This window comes from Ovis canadensis, chromosome 16 (assembly GCF_042477335.2).
Source record: "Ovis canadensis isolate MfBH-ARS-UI-01 breed Bighorn chromosome 16, ARS-UI_OviCan_v2, whole genome shotgun sequence".
Lineage (NCBI taxonomy): Eukaryota > Metazoa > Chordata > Mammalia > Artiodactyla > Bovidae > Ovis > Ovis canadensis.
In genome coordinates, this window is record NC_091260.1 from 74,581,309 (window position 1) to 74,600,263 (window position 18,955).

General features: G+C 38.3%; 1 protein-coding gene across 1 annotated transcript in view; it reads left to right on the forward strand.

Annotated features, from left to right (window-relative positions):
- Nucleotides 1-18,955, forward strand: part of CTNND2 (catenin delta 2) — a 1,126,037-nt gene that overhangs the window by 74,295 nt on the left and 1,032,787 nt on the right. The gene's annotated exons all lie outside the window — the stretch shown is intronic.

Consider the following 18,955-nt stretch of genomic DNA (forward strand, 5'->3'; position numbering starts at 1 on the left):
GCAGTTTCTACAGGCTCTCTTTCCATCTTTGTCTCTGCCTCAATCTCTGTCTTTGTCTCTCTATATCTATATACCTATTCCTACCCCTGGGTTTCCCTGGTGGCTCAGTGGTAAAGAATCCACATGCCAGTGCAGGAGATGCAGGAGATGCGGGTTCAGTCCCTGGGTCGGGAAGATCCCCTGGAGAAGGGAGTAGCAACCCACTCCAGTTTCTTGCATGGGGAATCCACAGAGGAGCCTGGTGGTGTAACAGTCCATGAGGTCTCAGAGTCCGTCATGACTTAGCAACTAAACAATAATTACTAGCCCTATTTCTATCTCTTTTCTTTTCTCTCCCTGGAAAAACCCACCTTTGGAACGCTGAGCCTACATGTAAGAAATATGACACCAGAATTCATTATCCTGGAGAGACCTCATGAACAGGCCTCATAGAGATTGAGAGAGAGGCCCAAGGAACCCAAATGTCCCTATTTCAGCTGTTTGTGACATTCCATGCCAGGCATCAGATACATGAGATGCTTTCAGCCCTTAGTCACTCATGGTCTGACTGCAGCCACATGCAGACCCAATGAACCCCACTTACCCACTTAGTTAAGTTTAGGTAACCCTTGGAACCATGGTATATGGCAATAATTTTTTAAATTGCCATTGTTTTATACAGTTGACTCTGAGGTAGCTTGTTACATGGAAATAGGCAACTCTGGAATAGTCTGTTTTCTGAAAGGTACTCATGATGCACCTGAGTTTGTTTGACCCAGAAGTCAATAAATGCAGGGCTGAAATGTGGTTCAAGCCTCTCCCTTTCATGGCTCCTGACATACTAATTTGAGCCCTGCAAGGGAAGACTTCCGTTCCCTAGGTGGTTAGATAATGGGTCACCATGTCAATTTTACTTTTTTATACTTTCATGGTTAAATATCCAGGGCTGAATTAATCATTTTAATATTGTGTCTTTCTACCATCTTATTTATACAATATTACTTGAATTGTTTGGTTATAGCGTCTCTCATACTTGAATTATAGTCGGGCTTTCTTATCGCTAATTTTTATCTTTTTTATCGTAGGTGCTTTACAATGTTGTGTTAGTTTCTGCTGTACAGTAAAGTGAATCAGTTCTATGTATACATATTTCCATTCTTTTTTTTTATTTCCTTCCCATTTAGTTCATTATCTCTAAATTTTTATTGTAAGTTGCAGCATTAGGTGCTAATGTACAAGAAAAGATGCTGACCGATATTTTTAGAATGCAGATTTTAAAACATAATCCTGCCTCAAAGACATTAAAATGGGAAAAACAAGTATCATAGATGGATGCAATATAATATTTGATATTGATATTCTCATATTCTAGCAAAGAATATTAAAAATTAAATTTCAAGATGATCATCAGGGAGCAGCACGTGAGTTGAGTGAGTCTGTTCTAGGGCCTGACTTTCATTCTAAAATAGAACATTTCAGTCGTCAGTTACTCAGAACCTTTTGGGACAGCTGATGCATATTACTCCAAATTCTTTGAAACATCCACACATATCAGAATCCTTGTAGGGAGAGCTGAGAAATCATAGAAAAGCTGGCATTCATTTAAGGAGAGGGCTTGGGGACTTACCTGGCAGTCCAGTAGTTAAGCAGAGAAGGCAATGGCACCCCACTCCAGTACTCTTGCTTGGAAAATCCCATGGGCAGAGGAACCTGGAAGGCTGCAGTCCATGGGGTCGCTGAGGGTCGGACACAACTGAGCGACTTCACTTTCACTTTTCACTTTCATGCATTGGAGAAGGAAATGGCAACCCACTCCAGTGTTCTTGCCTGGAGAATCCCAGGGACAGCGGAGCCTCGTGTGCTGCCGTCTATGGGGTCACACAGAGTCGGACACGACTGAAGTGACTTAGCAGGAGCAGCAGCAGCCAGTAGTTAAGACTGTGGTTCCAACTGTACAGAGCACTGGTTCAATCACTGGTTGGGGAACTAAGATTCTGCTGCAAATTGTGGCTTGCAAGGAGGGGAAAAAAAAATGGAGAAGGCTTGGGTCTCTGTATTTTTAGCAAATCTCTCAACTGACTTTCATAGGCTCCCAAGTTTGGGAACTGTTACTCTGAAATATACTTATCTTCACGTATGGCAGAAAAAGTGCAAAATAAATGTGCCTGGTGATTTTGAAAGCCTTAAAGACAGCTCAGCAAATCTGAAAAATGTAGAGGTGAAAGGAAAAGAGTTCCCATAAGCGTTAGGAAATCCTAGGAGTCTTGTTGCTCGGTGGAAGCAAAGGTCTCAGTTTTGGACAATTAGGAAATTCCTTTATAGGGAGAGGAAATAGTGTGGAAATATTAGTAAGAGCAAAAGTATATCCATTTGCCTCTTTTCAGAATTGATTCCTTCTCAAAACATGACCCAGAATCCCAGTAACCAACTACCTTGTGAATATTCATGACCAGAAATTATGTACATTATTTTCTCACTCTAGAACATGTTCTCAAGTCTTTGAGTTGAAGAAACAGATTTAAGAAAAGATTAAAAAGTCTTTGAGCTGGTGGAAGAAAAGAATGAAAACTTCAAACCTCTCATTCACAGGATCTGTTTGGTCCCCAAAGATACTCATAAAAGTTGAAAAACACGTACAGACCTAGTTACTTACAACCCAACAGCTAGGGAAGTGATATAGCTGGAATTCACCCAGCTATGAATTGTGATTCCAGATTGCCACCTCTTACAGTGACTAGTCCTTGACTAGTCTTTCCTTCCTTAGCAAATGCTGGTTAAAACCAAAAGGGACACAGATGTATTGAACAGTCTTTTGGACTCTGTGGGAGAGGGAGAGGGTGGGATAATTTGGGAGAATGGCATTGAAACATGTATAATATCATATATGAAATGAATCGCCAGTCAAGATTTGATACGGGATACAGGATGCTTGGGGCTGGTGCACTGAGACGACCCAGAGGGATGGTACGGGGAGGGAGGAGGAAGGGGGGTTCAGAATGGGGAACACGTGTATACCTGTGGCAGATTCATGTTGATGTATAGCAAAACCAATACAATATTATAGTGTAATTAACCTCCAATTAAAATAAATAACGGAGAAGGCAATGGCACACCACTCCAGTACTCTTGCCTGGAAAATCCCGTGGACAGAGGAGCCTGGTAGGCTGCAGTCCATGGAGTCGCGAAGAGTCAGACATGACTGAGCGACTTCCCTTTCACTTTTCACTTTCATGCATTGGAGAAGGAAATGGCAACCCACTCCAGTATGCTTGCCTGGAGATTCCTGGGGACAGGGGAGCCTGGTGGGCTGCCGTCTATGGGGTCACACAGAGTCGGACACGACTGAAGAGACTTAGCAGCAAAATAAATAAATCTATATTTAAAAAAATGAGTAGATAGTCTGATTTAATTAGTTAAAAATTCCATAAAAGCACCAAAGTCATGAGGCTTTGGGGTTCCCTGGTGACTCAGACGGTAAAGAATCTGCCTGCAATATGGGAGACCCGGGTTCGATCCCTGGGTCAGGAAGATCCCCTGGTGAAGGGATTAGCTACCCACTCTAGTATTCTTGTCTGGAAAATCTCATGGACAGAGGAGCCTGGAAGGCCACAGTCTATGATGTCACAAAGAGTCAGACACGCTGAGCAACTAACACGTTCACTTTCATGAGGCCTTATCAATTCTGTTCCTCAGATACTGACCACTGACAGTAATGTTCATGTTGTATATTTGCTACTTCCAAAGCGTTTTAAAAGGAAACCAGTGTCTGTATGTGAGTCATAAGTCAAGAAAAGTACGTACTCAGAAACATACATATATATACATGTATGTACACTTCCCCTTTTTTTTGGAATCAATGAGTGAAGCTTTTGATCTTAATTAAATTTAAATTCCTGCTCTACTGCTTTCCAGCTGTGTGATCTTGGCCAATAGATTTACATCTCAAAGTCATCAATAAAATGAGAATCTTAATAGAAAAAAAGAAATCAACCTCCAAAGGTTACATATTGTATGGTTCCATTTATGTGGTATTTATGAAAAGATAAAATTATAAGTGGCAGATCAGTGGTTGCCAGTGGTTAAGGGAGAGAGGAAGGCATAGTAGACAGGGATGAGGGTTGGGTGGTGGGTATATTTCGTGTCTTTATTGTGGTTGTGGTTATGCACATTTATCCATTTGTTAAAATTCATAAAACTGTACATAAAAAGGTAATCTTCCTGTCTGTTAATTTGAAAATAAAATTCAAAACATATGAGACCTAAAAGTAAGGAAGGAGATAGTTAAGTTTAAAAAAATGCCAAAAGAACTATTTCATAGAGAGGATAAGGATGCTTAGAGGGGAAGACCACAATAACTTCCAAACTTCTCCTTTGGTCTTACACACACACACACACATTTGTATTTATAGCTGAATTAAAGTTGATGAAAATAATGTATACTTTCCAAATTAAAAAAATTTTACAACCACTGTCATCTAAAGAAGCATAACACTTCTAACACGATCACATGCTCCATGAATAGATTTGGTTGATATACCATTTTCTAAGAATGAATCTCTGGCATGAAATGCTCTATGTTACATGATAAATAATTTTATAAAAATTATACACTCATCAAGGAGGACAATACATATGGAAAGGGCTGCAGAAAATCTAGTAGCTGGTTTTGACTTCAAATATACAAGCTGTTCGTCACTGATTTCTATCTTAAATATTAGATTAACTTAATTTAAATGAGCCCCTGTTAGGTCCTCTGTCAGAATAATTGGTTGGAAATGAATTGTTTTAAACAAGTAAATTAATTTACCTTCCAATGGTGGTGGTGTCTTTATTATTATCAATTACCATTATTGAAAGTGAAAGTGTTAGTCACTCAGTCATGTCCTACTTTTTTCGACTCCATGGACTGTAGCCCTCTAGGCTCCTCTGTCCTTGAAATTCTCCAGGCAAGAATACTGGAATGGGTTGACATTCCCTTTTCTTCAGGGGATCTTCCTGACCCAGGGATTGAACCTGCCTCTCCTGCCTTGCAGGCAGATTCTTTACCCAACTGAGTCACCAGGGAAGGCCCAATTACCATTATTAAATGGCAATTAATTATGTTTAGTGCATACTATGCATTGAGCAGATTCCTTCACTAGTATAGCTTCATTGGACCACATGGGGTGGGGTAAGAGGAAAGCCTTGTTCAGAGTAGACACTCAGTATAGTTCTGTTCTCTTCCTTTGCTCATTCATTTGTTTAAAAAGTTCCGTAGTTCTGTGCATGTTAACAGGGGGTCTCACCTTGAGAGGGGACAAGTTGAGAGACCTGTGATATTAGGAGATTTAGAAGCTTTGCTGCTTGTTTGTATTTCTGGGTTTCTCCTGTATGGGTGTCAAATTTTATTACTCTGTAATGTAAAAGAACCCTGGCATGGCATCCAGACCAAGACCTTGCTGGATACAGGTGTTCATGTATCTCAGCTTAACCGAGTGCTTTCAGATCACCTTTTAGCTTATGCTCCAAAATCAATACTTCACAGTTACTTGCCTTGGCTTCTCACACTGTCTGCTGCTACTGCTAAGTCACTTCAGTCATGTCTGAGTCTGTGCGACCCCACAGACGGCAGCCCACCAGGCTCCCCCGTCCCTGGGATTCTCCAGGCAAGAACACTGGAGTGGGTTGCCATTTCCTTCTCCAATGAATGAAAGTGAAAAGTGAAAGTGAAGTCACTCAGTTGTGTCCTACTCTTCGCTACCCCATGGACAGCAGCCTACCAGGCTCCACATGCTTAGGAGTCGAATCGCTGGGCCACATTTTTTAAGTGTGTGTTTTAATTTTTTAAAAACCATTGAACTCTCCCCAAATTCCTGTTGAACATTTCTGTTCCCATCACCAGTGTATGGGTTCCAGTTTCTCCACATCCTTGTCAGCACTTGGTAGTTTCAAGATTTTTCTCAATATATTTCTCATTTTGGTAAGTGGATAGCGGGACTACATTGTGGCTTTACTTTGCATTTTCTTAATAGCTGCAGATGCTGACCACGTTAAATGTCCTTTCTGTTCTCTGTATTATGTCTTTGGTCAAGTGTGGACACTCCAGTACCAGCGTTCATGGTTGCTCCAATCCTGGGATGCAGAAGAACTGTGGGTATGGAGGGAACATAGAAATGAAAACCAATTATAAGTTCTATGTGAATTAACCCCTACGTTGTTCAAGGGTCAAGTTTATCTCAAAGAGCAGAAGTTTTTAGATCTTAATGAAATTCCATTTTGTAATTTTTCCCTTTGATGACTCATACCTTTTGTATCATATGTATGAAACCTTTATTTGTTTATTTATTAAGGCCTTCCATGCTTTCTTTGAGAATTTCTACATGTTAAGTGTTACATTAAGTCTGTGATCTTTTTAAGCTGATTTTTTGCCTGTGATGTTAAATTCCTTTTATGTATATATGTCCAAAAATATGTCCAGTTATAGCATCATTGTTGAGAAGACTTTCTTATGGACAGTGAATTATGTTGGTACATTTGTCAAAAAAGCAGGTGACCCATATGAAGTCTCTTCTTTTCCTTGGCTTTATGGGTCTATTCTTATGCTAAAAAGACATTGCCATGATCATTCCAGTTTCATGTTAGGTCTTAAATAAGGTAATGTAAGTCTTCCAACTTTGTTCTTCTCTTAAAATTTTGAAAAATTGTTCTTGATTCTTCTGTCTCAAAAGACAGAATGTAGTATCAACCTGTCAGTTTCTACAGAAATGACTGCTGGAATTTTGATTAGGATTTCATTGAATTTAAATGTTAATTTGGAAACCTCCTAATAATAAGGTGTTTTCCATGAGAAAACTACCTTTCCTTCAATTTTCTTATAATTTTCACTGCATAAATCTTATTTTATGATGTTTTTCTCTACATATTGTGTATGTTTTCATATGATAAATAGGATTGTTTTATTTCAATTTCTAGTTGTTCACTGGAAGCACATACATAAAAAATAAAGGTTTCCATATTGATCTGTGTCCTGCAGTCTTGCTAAAGCAACTTTATTTATTCTAGTAATCTTGATGTAGATTCCATGGGAATCAGTGCATAACCAATTATGCTGTCTGTGAATAATTAATATGTCATTTCTGTCTTTCCAAGTGATGTATCTTTTATTTTCTTTCTTTCTGTTTTACTGGATATTTTCTCTAGTACAATGTTAAATAGAAGTAGTGAGAATATACATCCTTATTGTATGTTCACTCTTAGAGGAAATCATTAACTCTTGTCATTGACTGATTTTAGCTGTTAGTTTTTCCCCCGGCTCCTTGTCAGGTTGAGTTTGTTCCCTTCTCTTCTTAGTTTGCAGAGAGGTTTTTTGAGGTTGACTTTGGTCAAGTGAGTTTTGTTCCTCTGCTTCCCGCAGAGTTAGGATGGAGGGCTACTCTCTCGCCTCCTCAGGAAAAGGACCCTTTTTGCTTTAACTTAATCCCACCACTACTAGCTCCATCAGCCTAGAGTGAAAACACTTGCTGGTCCATCTTTAATGCTCTGTTTCCTGTGTAAGAAAGGTTTGGGGATGAGAGTTTTTAGGTGGTTTGCCTGCCGGTTGAATTTTTATGCATTTTATCTGTTGGTTGAATTTTTTACTGTGTACAATGGACATTTATGAAGTGACATCTCATTTACAGCAACAGTGCTTATGTATAACTCACTTCTCTTCAAGTCTGGGTGGTTTCTGAGGGACCTGTTGACAAGAGCAATCTGTCTGATATTTTTGAATCTAAATATTTTATCAGAATTTAGAAATAAGTTTTTTAAAATTCCAAATATATGTGCATGTTTACTCACATACATATATAAAGTTGTGACATTACATCTATTTTGAAAGATGTAAAACCTGCAATGAAACTGCAGTTATCACCGTGGTATCCATGCTTGCATGTATATAAGAGATATGTAATCTCTTGCTTGAAGGTTCATGCCTTTGTTCACTTCCTTACCTGCTCCAAACCCTCCACCAAGCTAATCTGACATATTTTATTTCTCTAATATGGGAGCTTTAAATACCATTCATGTACTTTCCTGTCAGCATAATCAACCTTTTGAATATTTCTATCGTTTTAAGAATTATTGAAATGTGTTTAGTCTTACTTGTACTCAGAGATAGCAGTCACAGTTTATCAATTAACAAAACAAGCAACCAATAAAAACAAAACTCACTAATGCGTCTGTAAATATGTTGAGTAGAGAACTCAACATTTAGCTTGTTTTTGCTTGAGTATACAGGTAGTTACAGAAATGCTTCATAGCTACTTCTTTTTCTGAAGATTTCCAAATTTATTTAAATTACCAATAATGCTTTATTAATTTGCTATTGATGCTTTTGTGCAACGTGCTTAAGAGAGGAAAAAGCTATCTTTATTCTTAAATAGTTTAACTTTGTGCTCGTATGTATTGTTGTCGTTCAGTTGCTCAGTTATGTCCGACTCTTTGCGATCCCATGGACTACGGCATGCCAGGCTTCCCTGCCTTTCACCATCTCTTGGAGCTTGCTCAAACTCATATCCATTGAGTCGGTGATGCCATCCAACCATCTCATCCTCTTTTGTCCCCCTCTCCCCCTGCCCTTAATCCTTTCCAGCATCAGAGTCTTTTCTCTATTCAAATAAGGAGATCTGTGTTAAGATGCTAGTGGCAGAGCACAGAAGTATCCCTTTGGAGCTTAGTGATTAAAAGTGTCTCACATGATGTATTATACTTCTTATGTAAACATTTCCCTGGATATCATTCATAATTTCAAATGCAGATTTAAAGTAAAATTGTATAATATGGCACTAAAGTGGTACTTAAGAGCCTAGAAACCTTTTACATATCATCATGACTAATACCTTCTCCCCTGTTAATCACTAATATGAGAGCATTGTTCTACCTTCAAAAAGTTTTATTATGTAAAGAAAACATATAACATCAATTTAATTAATGAAAATGAGCTACATAACAGCTAAATATTCAATGTTTTGATAATGATGCATATTTACACCTTCATCATCATTACCCTCAAATATGAAAACATCCTTAGTGATTAATATTGGTAGGCTGCTAGTATGTTTCTATAACTGTGACTGTAAGGCTTTTAGGATCAAGCTAAAAATAATGAGATATTTTCTTTGAAAATATTCGAGAACCAAATTGAGTCAATAGTATTTATCATAGACTATAATAATCCTCTCAATGCAATCCAGCCCAAACTCCACAGCACAGTAATTTGGAAAAATTGCAGACATCATTAGTGGTTTTCCTTAATTTGATCTTTTCATCTTCTTTTTTTTAGAGGGCAGTGTCAAAGTGTGACAGCTTCACCATGTATAGCTCTTTAATTCTTCTCATTTTAATCATTATTTTACTTCTGAACATAATTCCTGTTAATTTAGTTCAATATATGTTTAAACTGTTGACATAAGTATTAAAATGAGGCTCAGAATATGGATTCAAGGATATTAGAATGAAATGTAGTCAATGGTTAGAATAGTTGAATCATTTTAATATAGCATGATTGAATGTATCATTGTCTATTGTTTTGTAACAAAATCTGTAAACAGAACAGCTTAAGGCAGAGTACATTCATCATTGTATGGCTTCTGTGGATAAGGAATGGTCTTAGATGGGTCCTCTGTTTCATGGTCTCTCACAAGGCCTGGGTCAGGATCTGCAGGCTCATCTGAAGATTAGACAGGGGCAAGATCCACTTCCATGCTCCCTGAGAGTTGTTAGTAGCCTTGAATTCCCCACACATTGTCAGAGTGAGGTCTTTATATCTTCATGGGCTTTTGCCCAGAGACCTCTTCAGTTCCTTGCCATATTGATGTCTCCACAGTGGCAGCATAGAATGCAAGCAAAAAAAGCAGTAAAAAAGAGTCTACTAGCAATATGAAGTCACAATTTTAACCTAATCATGGAAATGGCATCCCATTAACAGTGCCTGTTATTGGTTAGAGGGAAGTTATTCATGGGGAGGGAAATACACAAAGCCATTAATAATAGATGAGGGGATCACTCGGGTCTACCTTAGAGGCTTCCTACCACTTTCCACATTGAAATAAGCATTTGTTACACAGACCAGGTATTGTTTGAATCTTTTGTTTGACTAACTGAAATTCTTTATCCTAATATTAAGTTGCTTTGGAGAATTTAAAACTTATATACTTCATATTTTGTTTACCATGTCACCAAAATTTCTTCTCAACCAAAACGTTTTTTCTGAATTCAAACTTTACCTTAATGTATGGCAACCTTTCAAAACACGGTGTTAGAAATACTGACCCAAGACAGTTATTGAGAAGATAATGGAAGAAGTCAAGACATGATTTCATTCAAATTCTTTTCTTGCCAATTTTTACATATCTTTAAGACTCAATCCTTCATTTAAAATGAAGATAACGATGTCATCCTGTTGGATAGGTTTTAACAGTATAACATAAGATGATAAAAATAAAGCATTTAATGTAATACTGGTACACACTGTTACATAAATGGGCTTTATCAATACTATGAATATCATTACTTGGAGAATGAGGAATCCTATTGATGAAATACTGTTAGCTCTTCTTTAGTAAACTGAAGTTGTTTGCTAATTTGGGGACAGTTTTACTGGTAAGATTGTTTAAAGTGATGCTTAAGAGAAATAGAATTGAAATGATCAATTATTGATTAGTTACTGAATTGTGGGCTAAAAAGGAGCCATGTTTTACTGAGAATTTTTCATAGATGAATTACTGATGTTATAGGTCCAAATTTAATGTTGTCAAAATGCCCATAATTTCCAATATGATTGACAGATTTGATGCAATTCCTGTCAAAATGCCAATGACATTTTTCACAGGCACTTTAAAAAAACCTGAAATGTTTATAAAACCACGAAAGACAACCAAAGCAATCTTGAGAAAGAAGAAAAAAGATGGAGGCTTCACACTACCTGATTTCAAAGTATATTACTAAGTTATAGTAATCAAAACAATATTGTACTGGCATTAAAATAGATAAATAGGACAGAGTAAAGTGTCCAGAAATAAACCCATGCGTATAATACAGTAACTAATTTTTGACAAAGACGCTAAGAATACACATGGAAAAAGGATTGTCTCTTCAATAAAAGGTGTTGGAAAAACTGGATAGCCACATGCGGGAAAATCAAAGTGGACCCTGTCTTATACCACCCGCAGAGATCAACTCAAAATGGATTAAAGACTTAAATTTAAGACCTGTAACCTTAAAATTCTAGGAGAAAACAGGGAAGAAAACTCCTTGAAATTGGTCTTGGCAATACTTTTTTGCATGTGCTATGAAGAACATAGGGGACAAAATCAAACATAAATGAGTAGGACAGCATCAAACTGCAAAGTTTCTGCACAGCAAAGGAATACCAAAATGGAAAAAAAACACAACTTCTGGAATGGGAGGAAGTATTTACAGACCATATATCTAATAGGGAACTAATAGCCAAAAAATATAAGGAACTCATATAACCCAATTAAAAAAAAAAACAGCAACAACAATAACAACAACAAGAAATAACCTGATTAAAAATGGGTAAAAGACTTGAATGGACATTTTTTGCATAGAAGCTTTACAAATGGCCAAGAAACGCATGAAAAGATGCTCAGTGTCACTAATTAGTAGGAGAATGCAAATCAAACCAGGATGACATATCACCTCACAGCTGTTAAGATGACTGTTTTCAAAAAATCATAAAATGGTAAGTATTGGTGAGGATGTAGGGAAAAAGCAACCCTTGTACACTGTTAGTGATTATGAATTGGTCCAGCCAATATGGAAAACAATACGAAGTTTCCTCAAAAGTCTAGAAACATCCCTGCTGTGTGATTCAGTAGTGCCATTTCTGGGTACGTAGGCATACAAACTGAAACCAGTATCTCAAAGAGATACCTTCTCAAAAAGGTATCTTCATGCCTATGTTCATTGTAGCATTATTCACAGAAGACAAGATATGGAAGCAACCTCAATGTCCATCAGCAGATGAATGGATAAAGACAGTGTGACTCACACACACACATGTACATACAGACAACAATATTATTCAGTCTTAGACACAAATAAGGGAATCCTGCCATGTGTGACCACATGGATGAGCCTGGGGGATGTTATGCTAAGGAAGAAAACTAGATACAGAAAAAAAAAAAGAAAAACTAGATACAGAAAGACAAATACTGCATGATCTCACTTAAGTATGGAATCTCAAAAGATTGAACTCATAGACACTGAGGATAGAGTGGTAGTTTGCAGAGACTGGAGGAGGGGAGAAATCAATCAGTAGATATTGGTCAAAGGGTACTGACACTCAGTAATAAGATGAAGATTTGAAAAACTGGTATACCCCATGGAGACTATAGTTAATAATAATATGGTTTAGAAATTTGCTGCAAGTGAACTTTAATTGTTCTCATCACAAAAGAAGCATATATAGGAAAAGAGAAAGTTTAGCTTTGATGTAACCAAATATTTCTAAAATGTGTTACCCTGCATGGAGACAAAGTAAAATAATCAAGCAATTTGCAATTTTAAAAAGGCAGTTTTATATATTAAATACTCAATATTCACTATATGTTTAGATACCTGCCAAGTATTGCTTAATGTTGCATACCGTCAATTATAACTCAGTATTTTTTAGTCGTTCTTTTTTAGGTGAACTTTATACAAAATGGCTTGAATAAATTTGCGTTCTGACAAATGAATTTTCATCCTTAGTTTATATGTGGTATGTGTTTTAAAAAAAAGCAGTGTGAAAAAGCAGACAGTGTATTTTGACAGCTGGCCAAAGTTATCTAAAGAAGCATATGAATTATAGTTATAAATTGAGATTTTATTTTTATAATAAGGGAGAGGCATTGTCAGAGAATGCCATGGACATCAGTAGTTTGCTCAATAAATGATGGTAAATTTGTGAATTATAAATCCCTCTCCTAGCTTAATTTGCCATTGAGTACCATTTCTGTTACTGTGAAAATCCTGCGGCTATCAGACCACTGTCAATTATCCTGGGAAATGAACTAAACCTGGCATTTACTGCAAGTGTGGAGAGAGAGCTCCCTTTTAATCCTTCTTTGTGCAGTGTGTGAAGTCTTGGGGAATTAACTCACTTAGTATTAACAGAAATAGAGCAACTGTCTTCAGTTCAGTTCAGTTGCTCAGTCATGTCTGATTCTTGATTCTTTGCGACCCCATGAACCGCAGCACGCCAGGCCTCCCTGTCCATCACCAACTCCCAGAGTCGACCCAAACTCATATCCATTGAGTTGATGATGCCATCCAACCATCTCATCCTCTGTCGTCCCCTTCTCCTCCTGACCTCAATCTTTCCCAGAATCAGGGTCTTTTCCAATGAGTTAGCTCTTCGCATCAGGTGGCCAAAGTATCGGAGTTTCAGCTTCAACATCAGTCCTTCCAATGAACACCCAGGACTGATCTCCCCCCAGATGGACTTGTTGGATCTCCTTGCAGTCCAAGGGACTCTCAAGAGTCTTCTCCAACACCATAGTTCAAAAGCATCAATTCTTCAGCACTCAGCTTTCTTTATAGTCCAACTCTCACATCCATACATGACTACTGGAAAAACCATAGCCTTGACTAGATGGACCTTTGTTGGAAAAGTAATGTCTCTGATTTTTAATATGCTGTTTAGGTTGGACATACCTTTCCTTCCAAGAAGTATGTGTCTTTTTAATTTCATTGCTGCAATCACCATCTACAGTGATTTGGAGCACCCCCAAATAAAGTCCACTGTCTCCCCATCTATCTGCCATGAAGTGATGGGACTGGATGCCATGATCTTAGTTTTCTGAATGTTGAGCTTTAAGCCAACTTTTTCACTGTCCTCTTTCACTTTCATCAAGAAGCTCTTTAGTTTAGCAAAACTTTTTATGAGCACATCTTAATTTGAGAGCTTGGACTGTTGTCATTATATTAATTTGCAGTAAAGTTATGTGTCAGTGCAGGCTGTGTGATTAAGTTTGGAGTAGAAACTAATGTGGTATGGATAATATTTTGCAAATATTAAAGGAATGCATTTACATTTCTACATGCAGTCTTGCTTGGTGGACCATGTTCATTCTACATTTGAGCCTTATTAAGATTTATAGTCCCGGGGAATAAGACTAGATATTAGCTAGCATGGAGAGGCACCTTTGCATGTCAAGTATTAGGAAAGAAAATTACTTAAGATTTTGTAGAGTTTTTTTTTTCCTCTTAAGATAATAGAGATTTTTTTTCTTTTAAGTTCCATATTTTATCTTAAAGTTCCTTCTTTTATCTCAAACTGATGAAGCTTGATGTAACAGAATTAATTAAATAATTTTTTGAATTCCTATCATACTGATATGTTTTAATTGGGATCTCACAGAGTAATGCACAGCCCTTGCCCACAGCTGGTTACCAGGCTGAGCTCATGGGATCTGAGTGTTACCAGATCAGCTGGTACACAGGGCACAGAGAGATGCTATGTCCTCTCCTTGCAGGCACCCTCATATCTCAGTGGGTATCTTGGATATCCCATCAGTGGCATGAGGGATGGGGTAAGCCTTCCTTTCTAGTCTCCCAGAGTTAGGACTAGACTCCCTACTTCTTAGCAAGTCTTGGAGGAGGCAGATGGCAGCCCTTATCAACTTTTCTCTTTGTAGTTAGGATGAAGCTTCTTTGGGCTTCTGCTAAAATACCCAATCAGCAGGAAGGCATCCAGTCTTCAACCCGTTATGCTAACACATGGCTGGCACAAGCCCTGTTATCTGAGTGACACAGCTGACTTGGTCAAATCTGTCACTAAGGACCACTGCTTTCTTCCTTTTTTGGCGGGGGAGCTTTTTCAGAATTGTTTTACTAATTAGCCTGCACCAGGTCTTAGTTGTGGGATGCAGAATCTTCATTTGTGGCGTGTGAACTCTTAGCAGTTGCAGCGTTTGGGATCTAGTTTCTCGACCAGCGGTTGAACCCGGACCCCCTGCGTTGGGAGCACCTACTCTGAGCCACTGAGCACCAGGGAAGTCCCACAACCACTGCTTAGATGTCAGGTGTGTATTTACCACTTCCACAGAATTAGATTTTAAGAACTTGGCATCCTAGCCTGGTCCTGTTTGTTATACAGCTCAAAGAACAACTGATCTGTAATCCTAAGAATTCAATTTGAGTCTCGTAAGGATTGTATCAGATAAAAGTAATCAGTAGCTGTCAACTAGTTGAAATAATTTGTCAAATGGCATTTTTCATGTAAGTGTTTACTGTTACTAATGCTGAAAGCTCGGCTTCTGTTCACAGGTGCCAGGTTGAATCTTGGAGACAGAGTCTTGGAGAAGTAGAAGAGAATAGCTTTATTGCTTTGCCAGGCAAAGAGGTGACATAGTGGACTCCTGTTCGTGAAAAGGCTGTGGTCCCAACCCAGGAGGATTTCACGAGGAGTTTTATAGCAATAGTACAATGGTGGGGTTGCTGATAAAGTTAGAGTATTTGCAGGGCATGCATTCCTCTAGTCCCGTCTCAGGTCATCTTCCAGATGAGTTTCTCTGATTTTCTTGATGTGGCCTCAGGTGGTTTTGGCCACCTGATGAGAAGAACTGACTCATTTGAAAAGCCCTGATGGTGGAAAAGGTTGAAGGCGGGAGGAGAAGGGGACGACAGAGGATGAAATGAGATGGTTGATGAGGTGGTTGGATGGCATCACTGACTCAATGGACATGAGTCTGCGTAAACTCTGGGAGTTGGCGTTGGACAGGGAGGCCTGGGATGCTGCAGTTCTTGGGGTATCAAAGAGTCGGACACGGCTGAGTAACTGAACTAAACTGAACAGGTGGTTTTTCTCTGATATGAAGAATGCCGACATCTTAAAAGCACTTAAAGACATTGTAATGTGTATCCCTTTAGGTTGAACCAGGACCCTGCCTTGAGTCTGCACTATTGGTTCTTGGCAGTCCCTCCCTTGTTTTAGCATCCCCTCCCTTCCCTGATTAGCAATTGTTGGAATCTGCCCTTTGGAACTCAGGGAAGGGCATGGAGGTTGGAGTCAAGAAACCAGACTGGAAGCCTTCTGTGCCCAGGAGCCCCACAGGGTCCTGCTTGTTTTCACTACTAGCATAGTTATGAAGGTAGACTTATTGTTCATAATATTTCCTCCAAGTTCAGTATGTAAAGTAAAATAATACAGGTAAAAGTTTTACATTAATCTTGGCTTAAGATTTAATGTTAATTTTAATTTTAATTCATTGCCACAGAAACTTCACCCTTTCTCTGTGATTTTGAAATATATTTCCTTATTTTCATCTTCGTTCCATTCGTGGCAATATTCATATTATATTATATCTATATCTGATTGCACATAACACCTTAGTGATATCTGTCCTCTTTTAATGAAGCTGCATTTGGTAGGGATTTATGTTTTAGATATAATTTGTAGATATAATTCCTTTAGCAAGTAGGATCCTGGCATCCACAAAACTCATTAATGAGAATCTTACAAAATGAGAGAAGAGCTTAAGGTAAGTTTTGTGAAAAGCGTTTAACTTTTATAATATAAATCCATTAAATCTGCCCTGGTCAATTGTAACAGCTCCATTTGGTGGTAATAATGCAAGCGCTAACTCACTTGTCTTGCTAAGAAATCTTATCTAAAATCTATACTATAACCTCACAATGAGACTTACGGTGTTTTCTCTGCTGTAATTTTACTGGATGTTTTATTTTATTTTGATCAAGTGGAGAAAGCTCTCTATATTCCAGTGACATGCCAGAGTCCTTCTCAGACCTTTGAGACCTGGGAATCTCTGACAAGATCCTTGACATTTGTCCATTAAAATTGCAGCTCGGATAAGATTCAAAGTAGCTGAGCTCTAAGCAGCAGTAGCTCATCATTTGCTGCATAGCTTTCTCTTTTCAACTGGCCAGATGCCATTCACTTTACTTTTCATGTATACCATGAAGCTCTTTCCGTCCAGTCAGCCCATGTGCTGTCACTATTGCTTTCAAACTTTTAAGGGACATTTCAGACAGTTCTGCCTTACTGCCACAGAACTGTGTAAATTAGCCATCCATACAGTGCTAATACATCCATCAGTGATTGCCCACCCACATGGACTTGAACTGCCATCGTCTACCACATCTTTTAATTAAATGAGTGTCCACTGGGAACTCAGTGTTTTGCAATGTCAAGATGTCTTCACTCTTATGTATGAGATTCCTGCTTGCTTTTTGTAGGTACACCAAAATGTGTCCTGTTTCACAGTGCATACATATTTAATATTCTTTTTAAAATCTGCATTGGCATTGTTCAAAATATTATAGGTGTCACCTAATTGAGTTCTGAAATATTTGAAATTTACCAATGTTAAAACAACATATGCTGGAAATAATACAATAAATAAAACACATAGATGGTGAAAATATTATCAGATGCATAAGCAAGCTTAAATTGAAAAGTCCCAAAATTATAATAACAGCATAATTCTATTGCAATTTTATAGTAGCTGTAGTAGATTATGCTTCTCAAATAATCACTCAAGTTCTTAGAGGATTTACCTGGAGCAGTAAGTATGCCTATCAAACTTAGAGATGATAGCTTCATTTTAAAGCCTTGTTAACCTTTCAGTTAAAATGCTTATTAAAATATTTGTTCTCAAACAGATGTGGGCTGTTTTAGAAAGTAAATACTGGCATAAAATGAGATATATGTATCACTCAAAATATTGGTTGCTATTGAAATATTTGGATATGCATGTCAATTCATACAAGACCCAGTTCAGAACTGCAGAATACACTTCTGCAAGAAGTGGTGGAGGATGAGAGTTATTTTATTAAAATTATAAATTAACAGAGAACACTTCAGATTGCGAAGACATTCCAGGGTTTGGATGGCTGAAGCAGAGCTATGCTATTTCACTTTATTCTTGGGGGACATAGTACAAATAAAATTCTGAAAAAGCCCAGTTATATGGCCTTTTGAAGGTGTATATCTGAATATATGTACACATTTTTGTGTATGTGGTGAGGCAGTAGTTCAGGTTGTTTTGGTTCTTTAAAGCAGAAAAAAAGAGAAAACACCAAAATTAAATAATCTATGGATTTATTGCCTATCATATCTGAAAAGTGTGTTGTTATATGAACTTCAGGCATCGTTTGGCCAGGGCTTCATAACATGTCTATGTGAGTGTCTTCACTTTGTTCCCTCCTAAGAGGCAGCTGGAGGCTGTGTTCCATTATTATAAAGTAAAGGCTTCAGCAGGTCAGTGCATCACATTTCTAAATACACCAGCCAGAGAAAGGAACCTTCTTGTCCTGGTATTTGTGTGTGCTCAGGTTGTTTATGTCTTGTCTGACTCTTTGTGATCCCATGAACCATAGCCTGCCCAGCTCCTCTGTCCTTGAGATATTCCAGGCAAGAACACTGGAGTGGGTTGCCATTTCCTTTTCCAGGGGATCTTCCCAACCCAGGGATCGAACCCAGGTCTCCTACACTAGCAGGTGTATTCTTTACCACTGAGCTAACGGGGACGCTCCTCTTGTCCTTGCCCACCAAACAGAGACGCTTGGCTTCGTTTGCTCTTAATTGTTCTATCTTAGATTTTGCATACATCCAAGTTGTTCACAGGGGTCAGTGGAATGACATGCTTGGGTTTAGACCTGGGATACTGATCCATCACTGCCTAAGTTTAGACCTGGGGTACTGATCCATCACTGCCTAAGTTTTGTCACATTGGACTTCCCAGGTGACTCGGTGGTAAAGAATTCGCCTGCCAATGCAGGAGACACAGGAGACTCAGGTTGGATCCCTGGGTCAGGAAGATCCCCTGGAGAAGGAAGTGAGAACCCACTCCAGTATTCTTGCCTGGAAAATCCCTTGGGCAGATGAGTCTGGTGGGCTGCAGTCCATGCGATTGCAGAAGAGAGTTAAGCATGCGTGCTAATCATGTCAATTCAAAACAAAAGTGATGGCCGCTGAAAAATGGGCTAGAAA